A 16,853-nucleotide genomic window follows, 5' to 3' on the forward strand; every position below is an offset into this window, starting at 1 on the left:
AGGGAGCAAATCGGGATTAGGGCTAAAGGGAAGAGGAAGAAGCACACACAAACAGCAAAGATCAGGACTTTATTGGCAGGAGCGGCAGGGCAGGCCAGCTTTGAGACAGCAAGAATTTCACAGGAGAAGTGGACAACCTTGCAGGGGCCACAGAAAGGCAGGTGTAAAGCCAGAGAGGCTTGCAGTGTACCAAATACAAACACCAAAGCCCACAAAACCGTGGCAAGGGTGAGGCGCAGCCTCCAGATCACGATGAGGGCATAGCACAGGGGACGGCAGATTGCCACATAGCGAACGTGAGACATGATGGCCAGCAGCACGCACGCCGTAAGTGCAAAGATTAAATAAAGATGGCTCTGTGCCCCACACCCAGCAAAGGAGGGGGTTCTGCCTTGTCCAAGGAGGCTCCTTAGCATACGGGGGACATTGCTGGAGGCGTAGCAGATGTCCGCGATGGAGAGGTGGCAGAGGAAGAAGTACATGGGGAGGCAGTAGTCCAGGCAGATAAGCAGAAAGACAAGTGCGTTTCCCATCAGAGTGGCAGAGCAGAGGGCAGAGAAAAGGCCAAAGAGGCAGCGCTGCAGGGCTGGGGTGCTGCAGAACCCCAGGAGGACGAATTCTGTGACCGTCGTTTCATTCTGCACGCTGTGCTGGAGGTGAGGCAGCACAAACTGCGACCACGGAGATCTGGAAGCGAAGGAGCAAGGAAAAGGAAAGAAAAAGGAGAGTTTTCCTAAGAATGTTGCGCAGGAGGAACCGCTGCACCGGCTCACCAGCGCCTGGTTCTGCTTCCCCAGCATGAATGACACGTCTGTCCAGGGCACCTCCCCCAGCACCCAAAACAGACTGCACCCCTGCACAGCGCAGCCCACCCTGCCTGCACCCCCCCATCACTCCAAACCACGCTACACCCGCACAGGCTGCACAAACCTGAACGGCACCACCCAGCTGATCACTGCGCCCACCCCACGGCTGGACCTCCCAGACAAGTGGCCCCCAGCCCCTCACTGACCATCCCTGACCCCCTCATCGACCCCATCCCTGACCCATCACCAGACGCCTCTCCCCCTCCCCTTTCCCCCTTCCTTCCTTCCTTCCTTCCTTCCTTCCTTCCTTCCTTCCTTCTTCCCCCGCTCCCCCGTTCCCGTCCCCTTCCCGCCCGTACCCACCTGCCGGCCCCGCCGCCGCTGCCGTCCGCCTTGCTCCCCGCTGCTGGGCCGAGCTCGCCGCAACGGCCCGACCCGCAGCCTCCCGCTGCCCACCGGCCTCTCGCCTCACCTCCCGCCCGTCCCCACGCACCGACCCCTCTGTGCCCACGCCACCTCGCTCCCGGCCCCACCACCCCGGGCGTAGCGCGTCCCCCAGCACCCCGGCCCGGGCCCCCGCGCCCGCTCAGACGACCCAGCAGGCCCGGGCTGAGCCCAGCGGGGGCGTAGGCCCCGGGGAGGGGGGGAGGGGGGACTCCCCCCCTCCCTCGTGCCAGCGAACGGCCGATGGAACCCTGCCGCCTGCCGCGGCAGCCGTAACCAGGGCAAGCCAGCAGACCCCAACGGTCGCAGATCGCTGTGGCTGAGCGCACAGGAAGGCCTCTGGTGTCCCGGTGTGCCCACCTGCCTTCGAGCGAGGGGAGCCCGGCGGGCCTTGTCCTGCGCCTCCTGAGGACGAGGGAAGAGCCTCGGCGTGCCTGAGGGGCTGGGGGCTGCTCCCCGGCTCGGCCTGGCCATAGGTGGGGGTGGCACCAGGCCCTGGGAGGGAAGGGACAGAGGACAGAGGGGTGTCTGCGACAAGGGGGATGCCCCCATACAGACAAACCCCAGCCCCATAGCGGGAGGAGGAGGAAGAGGGAGCCAGTCCCGTCCCCCCAGGGCGAGGAGGGGTCCACGTGCTCCGGGGCAGCCAGAGGGCTTCTGGGGAGGGGGGATCAGGGGGCTTAGGGGAGTGACATTGGGGTACTTTGCGACACCCTGTGGCAGCCAGCCCTGCTCCCGCAGTGTCTGGGAGGACAGTGTTGGGACAGGATGGGAGCGAGGAGCCCCTGAGCACAGCCACCTCTGCCCCCACCACCCCTGGGGTGGCAGGGGGTCCTCCTCACCCCTTTCCTCCCTCCCTCCTGCAGGATGGCGGAGAGACCCCCTGGCCACGTTAGGCAGGCCTGGGTGGAGAAGGCTGGAGCTGCCCCGGCTCCCAGATCCAGGCCAAAGCCCCATGAGATGTCCGAGGTCCAGCTGCTGCGGGCAGGTGAGTGTGCGGGTGCTGTGGAGCAGGGGGCTCCCCAGCCTGCCCTGCCTTGTCCTGGGCCAGGCTCACATCCCCCAGCCAGGCTGGCATCGGAGCTCCCACAGCGCAGTGGCCAGGAAGGGAGCTCTGTTCTGGCGTTCCTGGGACAGGGACTCTCCCTGTGCCCTGGTGCCAGCGCATCCCTTACCAGACCACAGCAGGGCCCCCTCCCTGTGCTGCCCTCCAGCATCACACCCTCTCTCCTGGGGCACACAGGGGACACCGGTGTCCCAGCCTTGAGCAAGGGCTTGTGGCATCCCTGGGAGCTGGGCAGAGGGCTCGGGTTTTCCCTGCTGCTTGCCCCCCAGCCCTTCCTGCTCTCTCTTGGCCAGATCTGTGCTGCTCTGCCTTGGCTTTGCCCAGGGAGGAAGACAATACCCTGGACATCATTCGAGCCTTCCTCAGGAGCAGACCAAAGGTATCCGTGGCCACTTCTATGAGGCTGTGCCCGTGTCTCCCAGCCTGTCTTTCGGCCCCTGTCCCGTGCTCAGGAGGTGCTGGGGGCTGTGCTGGGCCCCCCACCTGGCTGTCTCTCCCCCCTGACACTGTCTGTCTGTCTGTCTCCTCCCTGGCTGGCAGCAAGAGGCCCAGAAGCTGAGGTTTCTGGCCTCCATCTGCACCATCTGCAGCACCACCAGCGTGGACTCCGCTGTGTGGGACATGCTTTACTTCTGCCAGCCGGAGGTGGTGGAGACCATCGAGGTGAGGGGACGGCCAGTCAGGCTGAGGCAGGGGCAGGGGCAGCAGGCAGCGACACAGCCCCGGGGGCAGATGAGAGCTTGGCCAGGCAGGGGGGTTGCGGATGAGCACTGCTCCAGGTCTCCATCCTTGGAGATGCTCCAAAGTCACCTGGGCGGCCTGGCTGGATGTTTGCAGGTCCCTTGGCCAGCCTGTGGCTCTGTGACGGGCACAGCCCTTCCAGCCATGGGGCTTGGGACCACTGGGTGCTGGGTGGGGAGGGGGTGCCAGGATGGGGGCACCTGGGCTCTGCCAGCCCCACAGGCTCTTGCTGGGCGAAGGAAACTGCCCCATCCTGAGCTGTCCCACGCTGCTGTGCTCCCCAGGTGCTGCTGCAAGAGGAGCCCGCTGGCCCCCAGGGCATTATGGTGCAGCAGCAAGCCATGCTGGCCATCATCTCCATGAGGTACCTGCCCCAGCCCCCAGCTTGGTGGCCCCGATGGCACCGGTCCCAGGTGGGGGGCATCCCCAGTCCTGGGTCTGAGAGGGAGGCAGAGAACAGGGCAGGGGGTGCCACAGGGTTTTCCCCGCAAAGGCAAGTGCCAGTGTGATGGAGGGTTGGGGGGTCCCCCATGGCATGGGGCTCAGCTCAGGTCTCTAAGCCCAGGGTCTGCCTCCTCCTCTGTCCCCGCAGCAGAGCGGGGCTGCTTCTGCAGGAGAAGAAGAACAGCCTCCTGTATGCCTGCTTCTGCAACATCTTCCACCTGCCTCCTCAGGAGGACACTCAGGGCCCTGATGCTTCACTCTGCTCCAGGGTGTGCCAGGGGGTGAACCATGGGGAGTTCCCTGGCTGCGAGGCCCCTTCCTGGGCACTGCAGGGCCATGGCCGTCCCCTGCCAGGCTTCCAGGGCTGCCCCCAAGACTCTGTCCCCCTCACAGACCCTGGCCACGATGGACAGCATGCTGCAGGTGCTGGTACGCAGTGCCGGCACCCTTGGCATCGTGGAGCTGCAGAACATCTTGGAGGTCTGACCTTGGCACAGGGTCCCCATGGGCAGTGACCCCTGGCTTGAGCGGTGCCCACCCCTAGCACCTGGTGCAAGGAGGGGGGCAGGGAATGTCTCTCCTTACCAGCCATGCCCCCCCCCCCACCCCCCTGCCTCCTGGCTCCCGCCAGAGCCCCTTCTCCTGCCCCAGCCCACGCCACCTCTGCAGCCTTGCCCGCTGCCCGTCCTCCCCAACACTGCCTCCCAGATGGACCTGCCTGTCTGGCAAGGGGAGCCCAGCCCTGGGGCTTTCCCCCTCCAGCTTCACCATGGGCCATATCCCAGAGCCCCCACCACAGGTCCCCAGTGAGGTGGTCACCCCAAAGCCTTGGAGTCCTTGGGTGGGAGGCAGAGGGATGTTTTTTGGTGGGGAGTGAATGGAAGGCAGCAGAGGCAGCAGCAGAAGCGGGATGCAGTGACCTGCCTGCCCGCAGCAGGTTGCTGTGAGGGGCGAGAAGGACACATGCCCCATCCCAGGCACTGCCCCAGAGCAAGCCTGGCTGTGCCATGCTGTGCCATGCCACCTCCCTGGCACACCAGCAGCTTTTCTCCTCCCAGCTGCTGCTGCCCTTCACCGATTCCCAGCTGGCAGAGGTGCAGGAGAGGGCCATGGCACGGATCGCCAGGCTGGTGAACTTCATCACCACCTACTCCCTGCCGCAGGTACCGAGCTCCTGGTCTGGGCAGCCCCAGTGCCCTGTCCCTGTGCCCCTGAGCCCCGGCACCTCCCAGGGAAGCTGGGCACCCAGCCAGCAGGTCGGGAGCAGGGGTCTTTGCCCTGCCCCTGTCCTGTCGATGCTCTCTCCCAGGGCAGGGCAGGGCAGGGCTGCCCCGGGCACAGGCAGGAACCTGGGTCCGGCAGCCCTGCCCTGCTCTTGGCTGCTGCCTAGCTGCTCTGGGAGCAGCTGGGGCTCCCGTTGTGCTCACACTGCCTCTCTTCCCCCAGGTCTGCCCCTGCTTTGCCCAAGCCACAGTCCGCAGGCATCAGTGCTCCAAGACACATCAGTTTGTAATGCTGGGGAAGCTGGTGGGGCACCTCACCCTCTGTTGCACCTGCAAGGACAAGGGGATGCGTCCTGAGGCTGCAGAAGCTCTCTATCACCTGCACACGTTTGTCCTGCAGCAGAGAAGTAAGACAAGCTGTGTCGGGCTGGATCCCCCAGGCATGGGCAGTCAGGGGCCACTCTCCTTGACGAGAGAAAGCCTTATCCAACCTGCCTGCCTGCCTGCAGTCTGAAAAGTCATTTTGCCTTGCCCCCGCTCACAATAGCCCTGGACCCTCCCTGGGTACCCGCTCCCTGGACCTTTCTGGTGCCCTTTTTCTTTGCCAGCAACTTTTCTGCCCAATGCTCTCAGACTGCACTTCCACTTCTGCACCCTCTCTCTAAGCACCCCGTTTTTGCTCCCCCCCAGGCAGGTGGCCCTGGCTGCATGGCACAGAGCAGCTGCAGCTCCAGGAGGACTGGCAAGCAATGAAGCCCTGGCAGCTTTTGAAAATCAGCCACACCCGCAAAATCTTCTTGGTAAGAAGTGCCTTTGGCTCAGTGTGAGTGAAGGGACACCCGATGCGTGGGGACGACAGGGGCTCACGCTGTTCCTGAGCAGGGGCTAGGCAAAGGCCCTCAGGGAGCTTCAGTCCCCTGCGGGACCCTGATGCCCACCGTCAGTCTCCTCCCCAGCGCAGCCTGGCTCCGTGCCCCGCTCTCACTGCACAGTCAAGATGCTCTGGGTGATGCTCTGGGTGAGGCAACAAATCTCCCCTCCTCTCCTTCATCCTGCAGATGTTCACAAAATACCTCCAGTCCTCCGACCAGGCAGACATCATCCTCATGGCTATCAAGAGCTTGAGACACCCAAGCGCCTACAGCATCAGGCTGGCTGCCCACATGGTGGATGTCCTTGTGGCGGACCGTGCCTTCCAGCCGGGGCAGGTGAATAGCCCATGGGTGGCACAGCTGATGCTCCAGCCCACTGGGGGACTGTTCCTCCCCTGGCTCTGTGCCTGGCTAGCACTGACGCCGTCTCGAGCTGGCATACCGCACTAGGAACGGAAGCAACTCCCAGTAGGAGCTGGGGAAATGGCCGCGCTCACCATGCTGACATCCCCACTCCCACCCGTGTCTCCCCTCCAGGTGCTGAACGTCGTGTGGGCCATCTACAGAAGCCGGCCCTCCGTCAGGGCGGTGGTAGCCCGCAAAAGCCTGGACAGGGCCCTGGTGGTGCTTGTGCGCAAACACCCCAGAGAGTTGGTGGCCAGCCTGCTGCAGTGCTCCCCGACGTGCACCCGGTAAGGGGACCACCAGCCTTTGGGGGCTCCTCTCACACTAGGAGAGGGGCCCCAAGACCCTCCCGAGGGATTTCAGCCCGGCCATCCTCTGGGGTGTCCCTGCTGACAGAGCCCCGTGTCCCTGCAGTGTCGCCAGGGCCATGTGGAGGGCGATGATGTCTGACCTCCGGGCTGCGGACAAGGTGCTGAGGGAGCTGCTCAGCTTGCTGGTGAACCAGTCACTGCGCAAGACCTCCACCTCCACCAAGGACAACCCGCGCATCCTCTCCCTGGCTGTGAGTTGCTGGACGAAGCCTTGCTGACCTCCGGGGCTGATCTCAGCTGTCCGGGGCCCCTGCTCCCCTTCCCTGCCCGCCCCAAGGCTTTACCTCCCCAGGGATGAGGGGACATCTCAGCGTCCGGGTGTCTTCTGCAGGCAACCAGGGCGATAAGCGAGATCCTCCTGCAGCCTGTCTGCCTGTGGCAGGTGGAGGCAATTTTCCCCCAGCTTTTCCTGGCGCTGCTTTTCCAAGCGTCATTCACCACGGAGCTGACGCTGCAGGAAGTGCACATCTTCTGGACGGAGCACCGACAGGATCAGCTCACTCCCATCAGGTGCTCCATCCCTTTCCTCTCATCCCTGCCAACCACCCGGAGCCAAGCCAGGGTGGGAGCTAAGCATTTCTCCTTGTGCAGGTCTGCGGTGCAGTCCATGAAAGTGCTGCTCTGCAGCATGGGTTTTGAGAACCAGGTACTGGCCATCGAGGCGCAGGGTGGCTGGGACACCCTGCTCAGCTCCCAGACCCACCTCATGGGAGTGCGCATTATCGCCAGGTGAGAGCCCCTTCTCCCTGCTCCTTGGGGACAGGGTACCCCATGCCACCCCCTCCCTTGGGGCTGATGGCAGTGGGGTCCCCATTACTTGGAGAAAGTGGTACAGACTGGCGATGTCCAGGCTGGTGCAAACCCCCAAAAGATGTGCCTGCCTGGCTCAGGCCTGACAGTGCCTCCTTCCCCGTCAGGGAGATGATGAAGATGCCAAGGCGCCTGCGCTCCGCCATCTTCTGCCATCTGGTAGAGCTCCTCAGGACAGAGGACCCCACCTGGCAGATGGTCGCTATGGTCTTCTTCATTGAGGTGAGCCTGATGGCACCACTCCAAGCTCCCCCCGATGCTCGGTTCTCCCATGCCCACCACTGTGGGGAAAGCTGGGGCAGTGGGTGGGCTCTGGTTGGTACCATGGAGGAGCAGATGAGCAAGCAATGTGCTGTGGTGTGGGGCACGGGGACTCTCTGCAATCCCTGCTGCCTCTCTCCGTCTGGGCTTGGTCTTGCCCTGCGTCCTTGTCCTGAGCTGATGGTTGGAGCCAGCACCACACCTCACCAGCTCCCACTGCCTGTGTTTCAGATGCTGGACTTTACCAACATCAGTGAAGAGCTGGTCCGTGCCCTGGAAATCTTCCCCATTTATCTGCAGAGCCAGTGCCTGGGGATGCCCAGCCTGGTGCTCAGGGCCATCCTCAGGCTCACCGAGAGGCCTGACACAGTGAGTAGGGGGCAGCCGGGACAGCAGCCCAGGGTGGAACAGTGGGTAACGTGGCAGCTCAGGCTTTCCTGGGCATTGTGGGCTGTGCTGGCTGCTGCCAGCTCTCCTGCCTCCCCGGCCCTCTGCCCCATGGCTGTGCCATGCCAAGGAGAGAAGCAGCAGTGCTGACGGGAACGGGCTCCCACTGCCAGCACGTCCCAGCAGGGATGCTGGCGGCAGAGCAACCGGCCTGAGCGTGGGGTCTGCAGGGCCTGGCCGTGAGGTGTTGAGCCCCAGGGTGAAACACAGCAGCCATGGCAGGGGCTGCTGGCAGCTTGGGCAGCTTTCCAGGCAGCGCCAGTCACCCACCAGCCTATCCAGGGGGGTCTGGTGGAGAAGGGGGCAGCCGAAGGGCTGGCAAGGAGCCAGTGCTGTCTGTCCTCCCCCTCTGTGCCCTGCTCTTCCCATGGGCATGCTGGTGAGCCCTGTCTGCCGGGACCTTGCCCTCGTAACCTGCACTGCCTGCAGAGAACCCAGTGGGGAGGCCGGTGTTCGTGGAGAGGGTTTTCACCCCTGTGATCGGTGGCTCCTTTACAAAAAGGAGGTGGCATGTCTCACACAGGAAAGGAAAGCCCTTATCCTGCTGCCGTACGTTATGGACCAGCTGCTGGATGATGACAGTGATGCCAGCGCCGCGGCCCTGCCCGTGCTTGGCAACATGCTCTGGCTGCTGGAGGGGAAGAGACTCAGCCTCACTGCCCTGGCACTGGCTGGAAAGCTCCTGCTGCTTTTCAACAATGTAAGGCTGGGGGAGAGCCCCATGTCCCCCTTCCTGGGCACCTCCATTCATGCCTCCCACTGCAGCCCCTGTGCTCTGCAGGGGGATGCTTTGCCCTGCAGTCCCCAGACCCCATTGCTGCCCTTGGTGGCTCCGTGCTGTGTCACAAACCCCCCACCAAGGACTCACTCCGACTCGGCCTCCCTGCCGCAGCGGGGGACAGTGGTGGCAGGATGGCAGCAGGCGTGCTGAGCCCCACCAATGCACACCCTGCTCTGGCAGCATCCTCCAGCCTTCTGCAGGGCCTCCCTCTCTGGCCCTCAGCCCCGGAGACCCCAGTCTCCCTGGGCAGACCATCTGCATGCCGCAGCTCGCTGCCTTTTGCAGCAGGGCTGCCTGCAGCCATTTTGGGGATGTCTGTCTCCATGTCAGCCCCTTGCTTGCCATGGGCTTGTGGCTGAGGTCCTCCTCCCCTCTTCCCCCAGGAGCTGGACACGGTGCGGGAGCTCTCCATCCATCTCTTCCAAATTGCAATGGGGCTCGTGGTGGGTGCTGAAAAGAAGAAGATGAAGAAGGTGGTGTGGGACAGCCTGCTGCCGCTGCTCTTTCACCTGCATGACCAGGACGAGAGTGTGGCCAAGGTGGGATTCCCAACCTGACTGGTCCTTTGGGGAGGGCAATGCTGACACTGCACTGTGAGGTCTAGCTTGTTGAGTCCCTAGGAACAGGCAGAGCCCCCCTCCCTGCCCACTGCTGCCTTTTTCCTCCTGCTGGCTGGTGGATGGGGAGGTGGGTCCCTTTCCCACCCGGCTCCCTCCACACAGCCCCTGGCATGGGTCCCTGCAGCCCCAGAGACTGGACTACGGCTCCGCAGCAGCCTGGGGCCACCAAAGCTGAAACGCTGAAGCCCCGACAGGCTTCCAGCCAGAGAGGGTGGCTGCCCTCCTCTTCCCCTGGGGTGCTGAACCTGCTGGCAGCATCAGTCCCCAGCTGGTGCGTCTTCCCTGCATGGTCCAGGACAGGCTCTGAGCCCCACCAGGAGGGAGGACACAGGGTCCTGTGCCCCCCATGGTGGTGGTAGCATCTGTGCTGCTCACCAGGCCTCCCAGGAAGCCCTCCGCAGCGCTGGCCAGTTCCTGAAGTGGAGGCAGCTGGTGCGACTGGCCGAGACGGCGCAGGCATGGAGGATCTGCGAGTGCTTGGTAAGCATAGCCCGAACACCCCTGGGATCTGCCCTGGGTAAGCCCTGCCCGTGCCCAGCAGAGGGGACCAAGGGCAGTGTCCCCACAGCTGCATGCACCCTCCTGGAACAGGCTCTGCTCCAGGCTGTCCTCACCTCCGGGGTCCCAAAGGGGACCCCGCCACCAGGATGGCACCCTAGCATTGCCTGGGAGCCCTCTGCTCCCTCCGAACCCCAATGCGGAGAGCGGAGAGCTGGGAATGTCCTGCTGGGGAGAAGAAGGGTGGTCCTTGGTGGAGGGATGGCCCAACGGGGGGGCCATCTCTGTGCCAACTCTGCACCCTTCTCTCCAGCTGGCCAGGAAGAGGAGCAGGGCCACGTACTACCTGTGGAAGAGCCAGACCTACCTGCGGAGCCCGCAGGAGTCCCTGCGGCTGGAGGCTGTCAGGTTCATCGGTGAGCCCCTAGCCCCAGGGTCCCTTTCTCTCCCAGGGTCCCTGTGTCCCAGTGCAGGACCTGTGGGGCACCCCTTCACTCTCTCCCACTCCTGCCTGCACAGGTAGGGCTGGCAGGAGGCTCATCCATCCCCTCCCCGATGCTGCACCCTGGGGTCAGCCCTCCCCAGGGAACTGTGTGGCCAGACAGGCTGGCTGGTGGGTCCCTGATGGCCAGTGGGTCCCTGGCATGCTGTGTCCCCCCAGGACTCCTTGGACGGGATGTGGATGAGCACAAGAACGAGCACAAGTACATCAGAGAGAGTGAGTGAGGGCAGCGGGGAGGAGGAAGGACCTTGGCATGGAGCTCCCCCCCTAGCCTGGGCAAGGGGGGCTCTGCTCCCAGCACATCTGTGGGAAGAGGGGTGTTTCGGGAGGGGCATATTCCTAACCAGCAGCTTCCAGCTGAGCCATCTGCCCCCTGGTTCCCTCCTGGCCCTGGGAATCGTGAGGTGCAATGTGCCCTGCCTGGAAGGGATATGGGGCTGTCACCTCACCTCTGCTGCTTTGTCCCCACAGTCCTTCAAGGCCCAAGCAAAGTCACCAGCCCCTTGGTCTCCTCCCTGGCAACTCAGACTCATCCTGGGACGAGGAAGGCTGAAGTCGAGGTTTAACCTACCACGGCTGAGTTTACAGATGACGAGGGCACGGATGAGGTCACACTCAGTCCCCAGCGAGGACTCTGCTCAGGCAGAGACAACGCTGGAGCCCCAGCCCTAGGATGCTCTGCAGGCTGGGGTATCTCCTCTTCCTGAGGTCTAACAGGAAAGGAGACACCTCAGCTGGAGGAGGACGCGGCAGCCTCCGGAGAGTGGCAGGACAGCCACTCTTTCCAGTGGTCTAGGACAACGCCTGTCCACACGCTTCATCTTTGCCACAAAGCACCAGCTGCTCTGCTGGGCTGTTGAAACAGAGGGAAGGAGAAGGCCACGCCAAAGCTGAAGCCAAAGTTGAAACTGAAGCCTTCCCTCCCCTCTGCGGGGCCACGCCGGGGCGAATCCCTTTTTCTGCCTCCCACCGTCCAAGGATCCTGTGCTGCTTTGGGCTGACGTGGCCGAGCTCGGGAGCTACAAAGCCACCAATGCTCTGACTCCAGCAGCATCCTCCCCTCCACGTCCCCAGCAGGAAGGGCAGCTCTGCCTCCTGCCCGCACCGCAAGCTGCGCAGCCACTCCTGCCTGGGGATGTCAGAAGTCACAAGAGCCAGCAGGCCCGGGGGAGTTGTGGTAGCAGAGGGCCCTGCTTGCCACAGCACTTTGCCATCTCCTTCTCCAGGTTCGGGCACCAGGATGTCATCACGGGGCTGGACAGCCTGAGCCGGGAGTGCTGTGTGACGGCAGGGGGCCGGGACGGTACCGTGCGGCTCTGGAAGATCCCGGAGGAGTCGCAGCTTGTGTTTTACGGGCACCAGTAGGTCTGGGGCGGGAGAGGGGGCTGCAGGCAGGGGGGTCAGGCTGGGGCAGCGGTGTGCAGGTGCCAAGCATCACTAGGAGCCTGCCGGCACTGTGGGGATGCTGATGCCCCGGTGAGCCCTTGTCTCCTAAATAGGATCCCAAAGCATGCTCATAACTGATGGCAGTTGCCCCTTCTCTTCACAGGGGCTCCATCGATTGTATCCAGCTCACCAGTGAGGAGCACATGGTGTCAGGCGCCGATGACGGGTGAGCACAGGGCCGGGGTGGTGCCTGGGGTGCGCAGGCGGTGCCCCCCTCGGCCCCCTCGCCCCTTCCCTCCCTGGCAGGTCCCTAGCCCTGTGGGGGCTAACGAAAAAGAAGCCGCTGGCACTGGCCCGGCAGGCACATGGCATGCAGGATGCCCAGGGCCTGCAGCAGCCATACTGGATCTCAGCAGTGGCCGCCCTGCGCAACAGGGACCTCCTGGCTACAGGTGTGTGGCAGCTGCTTTGGAGTGGGGGTGTGGAGAGGGGGGCGTCCTGCTCCCTTACCTGGGTGGGAGTGCATGGCAGTCTTCTCTCTCTGCCCCAGGCTCCCACAGCGCCAGCGTGAAGCTCTGGAAGTGCGGTGAGGGATTTCGGAAGCTGGAGCCCCTCTGGGACATCCCGTTGGTATGGATGGGGAGGTGGGGGATTGGAGCTGGGCTTGGGGCATCTCTGGGCGGGGGCTCCCCTCCCTGGGCGGCAGGAGGAGGCTGCCAGAGCCCCTCACCCTGCCCTGTCCCCTCCAGGTGGGTTTTGTTAACAGCCTCAAGTTCTCTGCAGCCGGTGACTTCCTGGTGGCTGGCCTTGGACAGCAGCACCGGTACTGTCCCCCCTCCCTGGTGCTGCCCAGGGGCACAGCCCCCCCCTGCTCCTCCAAGGGCTTGGTGGAGGGTAGCCCCCATCTCTCTCATCTGCAGGCTTGGCTCGTGGTGGAGAGTCAAAGAGGCCAAGAACAGCATCTGCATCGTCCCTCTGAAGCAGAGGGCTGCAGCCCCCAGTCCCGAAGCCCCTGACAGCCCTGAAGCCCCCGACAGCTCCTAGCCCCTGGCCCCAGAGGCGCTGGAGCCAGGTCACCAAACCCCTGTCCCTGGAGCTGCGCCCCGAGTCCTTTGTGCAACCATCTTCCTGGAGCCGGCAGGACGTGAGCAGGGGGTGTCTCATGGCCCCCTGATCCTGCTGGCCCCCCTATCATGATGTGGCTCTGCCCTCTGCGAGGGTCTGCCCCTTTCCCTCAGGTTCAGCCTGACCAGAGCTCTGGAAGAGTCTTATTTAAAAAAAAAAAACAAACCAAACCCACTTTATTTACATAAATTACAAAATAAAATAATCACACTTTTGCTCACACTAAGAATCTACTCTTAAAAACGCGGTTGGGCTCAGCACAGCAAGGAGCCACAGCAAGGTCGTTGCTAGCAGAGCCTTGTGCTCTTAACACAGCGTTCCATTTTTATAGCTCTCATTTTTATAGCTTAAACCATGATAGAGACAGAGTCACAGCAGCACAGAATGGATGCTGAAAGAGACCTCTAGAGATCATCCAGCCCACCTCGGCTGCTCGAGCAGGGCCAGCTGCAGCAGGCTGTGAGTCTGCTTCTCGAAGGTTCTATTGGCTGCGTTGCTCCCAGGTTGTGGAGCTCGCATGGGAAATGGGCAATGAAGAGGGATGAAGTTTTCAGGCACTTTCTGGCCGGTGCAGTGATTTATTTATTTTTTTCCTTCTGATTTTTTCTCCCTCCTTCCTGGTCTTGCAGCTGCCCAAGGTGCAGCCAGACAAGTGGAGGAGGGTCCCTGCCTGGCCTGCAGCTCCCTCCCTCGCCATTCTTAGGGTGATTTGGCATTATTTTGCTGTGTCAGTGAGGCAAAGCTGGGCTCTTGGGGGCTGAGGTCAGTGGGACCCGAGGAAGGCCGTGATGGTCTTGAGGCTTTGAAGGGCTGTGCACCGAGCCCTGTCCCCGCTGGAGGGGACGCTGGTGGTGTTCAAGACGAAGGCCTTGCAGCCCTTGTTGTCGTGTGTGCCCGTGTCCCCCCCGGCCCCCAAGGTCTGTCGTTGTCGCAGGGGTTCTGTGCTGCTTTCTGCGTGGGGCCGTGTCCGTGAGTCCTGCAGGGACCTGTCTGTCCTGGCTTCCCCACCAAAGGGCTGCTTCCCCTGGGGAAGGGGACAGGGGAGTTGTTCCCGTTCCCGTCCCCCCCCACCATCGCCTGCCCAGCTGGTGGAGACTGGGCCCTGGGGGTGGCTGGGTTCCCCTCGTGGCTTGCTGGCTCGGATTTGGGGCTCAGTGGGGCTTTTGCACCTCTTGGGGGCTGTTTCTTGGTGCCCCCTGTGCTCCCTCCCCCTCCCACACAGGCACCGAGTGGTTCTGGAGAAACAGCTTTTAATTGAAAAGCCAAGAGAAAAGGTCCCATCCAAGCTGGTCTAACCCCTCCCTAGGCACCCCCGCCCACCCCCCCCTGCCATATACCCCACCCCTCCTCTCCCACCCCCCCCACTCCCCCCATCTCCATCCCTCTCACCCCTGTCTAATCCCCACCCCCCCACACACACCCTCACGTTGGCTGCCAGAGCCCTGCGCTTGCTGGGTGCCATTGGCAAGGAGCTCTGCGCCTGCCTCTTCCTCCGCTTGCCGGCCGTGGCAGGTGGGGACGGTGGCAGGTCCATCCCCGCACCCTGCCACGGCTCCTGGGGCTCCATCCCGCCGCCGTTGACTATTTTGAGGCTCAGCATGGCGTCGCTGAGCTCGGGGATGCAGTAGTCGGGGGTGAGCATCTCCTCAGGCAGCGAGAGCGAGCTGAAGTCGCGGTCGGGGGTGTCTGCGCCGGTGCCACCAGCGTCCTCGGGCACGGAGCTCCTGCTGGGAGCATCCTGGCTGACCCCCACTCCATCCAGGGAGCAACCAAAGAGCCTTAGGGCCTCTTCCAGGACCATCTCCTTGGACACTGCAAGGTCGCCTGCAGTGTCCCCAAGGGCTTCGTTGTTGGTGGCAGCCCAGGGGCTGGTGTGGACATCGCCGCCCGGGGCTGCCCCCACAGGGGTGGCCGTGCTGGCGATGTTGATCTGTGCCAGCTGCCCCTCGCTGTGCTGGTAGCCAGGGATGGACACTGGCAGCTCCAGAGGGTCTGGGGTCACAACACTCCTCTGATTTTTGTAGTGTGTGAGGTATCATGGTTGGCCCTGGGGGGCCCCGCAGCCCCCGGGACCCCACAGGGGCAGCACCCGGCAGAGAAGCGGTGCCTTGGCCGAGCGTGGCGCTGGCCGGTGGAGGCAGGTCGGTGGTTGTCCACTGGATGCAGAAGACCCGGGGGTCGAAGAGGCAGCCACATGGAGCCCTCTGCAGACCTGTGTGGGTGAGGGGGGAACCGTGCTGGGCCGGGGTGGCTGTCCAGGGGCACCTGCTGAGCCGGCCCTGATGGCCGACATCCCCCAGCTCTGGGCCAGGGGTGTGGGGAGCTTGTGGCCGGGGTGATCCCCACGGGGTGAGCCGCTGTGCCGGTGGGACAGGGTTGCAAATCGGGGAGGAGACTGGCATCTAGGAGGTGAAAGAGGAGAGGTGGCCCCAAATATTTGGGGAATTCTCTGCAGATGGGCTTTACTGGTCACGCGCCACCCGGGCGAGGGCAAGGATGCTCACCGGGGCTTGCTGAACCCCCATGCGAAAAGTGCCGGGGGAACGGGTGTGATGGGGATGGCGAAGGTGCCAGAGCAGACTGGGGTGCCATACCTGCTGGTGGTGCCTGGGGGGCCCGGGGGGCCCGGGCTGCAGGGAAGGGCTGCTCCCGCGTGGGCAGGCGGCACGGGTTGGCTGAGCCTAAGAGAATGAGACAGGAGCGATGGCCGGCGGTCACCTCTGCTCTTGCCCCCCAAGAGCATCGCTGGGCTGCAGGGGTTGGGGTCGGTCCCTACCTCAAGGGTAGAAAGTTTTGGGGAGCACGAATGGCTGGAAAAGCTGGGGCGCCGGGGGGCCCCAGGGCCCAGGCAGTGGGAGCTGCGTTGGTGGCCGCGCCATGGTCCCTTCTGGCTGTTGGCTGCCAAGGACTCTTTGGCGTCTCCCCGGAAGGAATGTGGGGGCTCCCTGTGTTCCGCCCCACCCCAAGAGCCTCCCCAGCTCCTCCTGGGGAGGGAAAGGGTTAAGGGAGGCTGGGGTGGCCCCGGGGCCTACAGGCGGCTCTCGGGGTCTGCGGGTCCAAATGCTCTTGGCTTTCAACAGTATTTTTCCGGTGGGGGAAGAACAACAAGTTGATTCAGCTGAGCCAAGCGGGGACCAAGCTGCAGCCGCAGCCTCCTTGCGCCAGATGGCAAATGCGTTTGTGACGGTTGCCCACGCTTCTGTTCGCTGCGTTGACCGGAGCGAGGCAGAAATAGGAAAAAGGACCTCGAGGGCACGAAGGAAGGTCACGCGGTGTCGCTCGGTGGCACGCTTTCCCCCAGCCCTCGCTCCAGTAGTGCTGTCAGGTCTTTCAGTCTCCTGCTGGGAAAAGCAGCAGCTCTGGATCCCCCTGGGAGGGGGTGGCCCTTTCCCTGGGTGCGTGACACCCCGGAGGAGACGGTACCCGCCGCCGCGTGCTCCCAGAAAAGGACTGGATTCTGCCCAACATCCGGTGTCGGGGCGCTGGGGCTGTTTGCGCTCTACGGGATGCCAGGGATGGGGTTAGTACATCCCCTCCTCGTGCTTGGAGGATTCGGCGCTAGCAAGGACACCCCAAGGGTACCAAGGACACAGGCCTCTCGCTCCCGCTGTGTGAACAGTGTGTGGCCTGGGGGAGTCAGGACAACTGCCGTGAACCGGAGGCCAAAGATCTCTCCTGGCCTGTATCCTGGTAATCAAAGAGATTGCGCTCTGTTCGTGAGGCACCTCTGGCTGCAAGATTGTGCAAGGCCATGTGCTGCGTAACTTGTGGCAGGGACCGATGCTGGGGGCGTGAAGGCAAGCGCGCTTCTAAAAGCGTAAAACTCCGTTTCATTTCAGAGCGCAGCTGAGCCCCCCTGCTCCTCAAGACTCTGCCATCTGCACCGCTGTGGCTGGGACTGGGCAGTGCTGCACATCCCAAAGGCCACCAAGTCACACCCGTGTCCCTGCTGCTTTGCCGGGAGCTTCTGCGATGTGAGCGATGTTCTGGGGGGTGATCTCTTGGACTGCAGCTACTCCGTCCCTGACCGGCCGCTGGCCAGGAGGGTTGT

Source organism: Accipiter gentilis, unplaced genomic scaffold (genome assembly GCF_929443795.1).
Source record: "Accipiter gentilis unplaced genomic scaffold, bAccGen1.1, whole genome shotgun sequence".
Taxonomy (NCBI): domain Eukaryota; kingdom Metazoa; phylum Chordata; class Aves; order Accipitriformes; family Accipitridae; genus Astur; species Astur gentilis.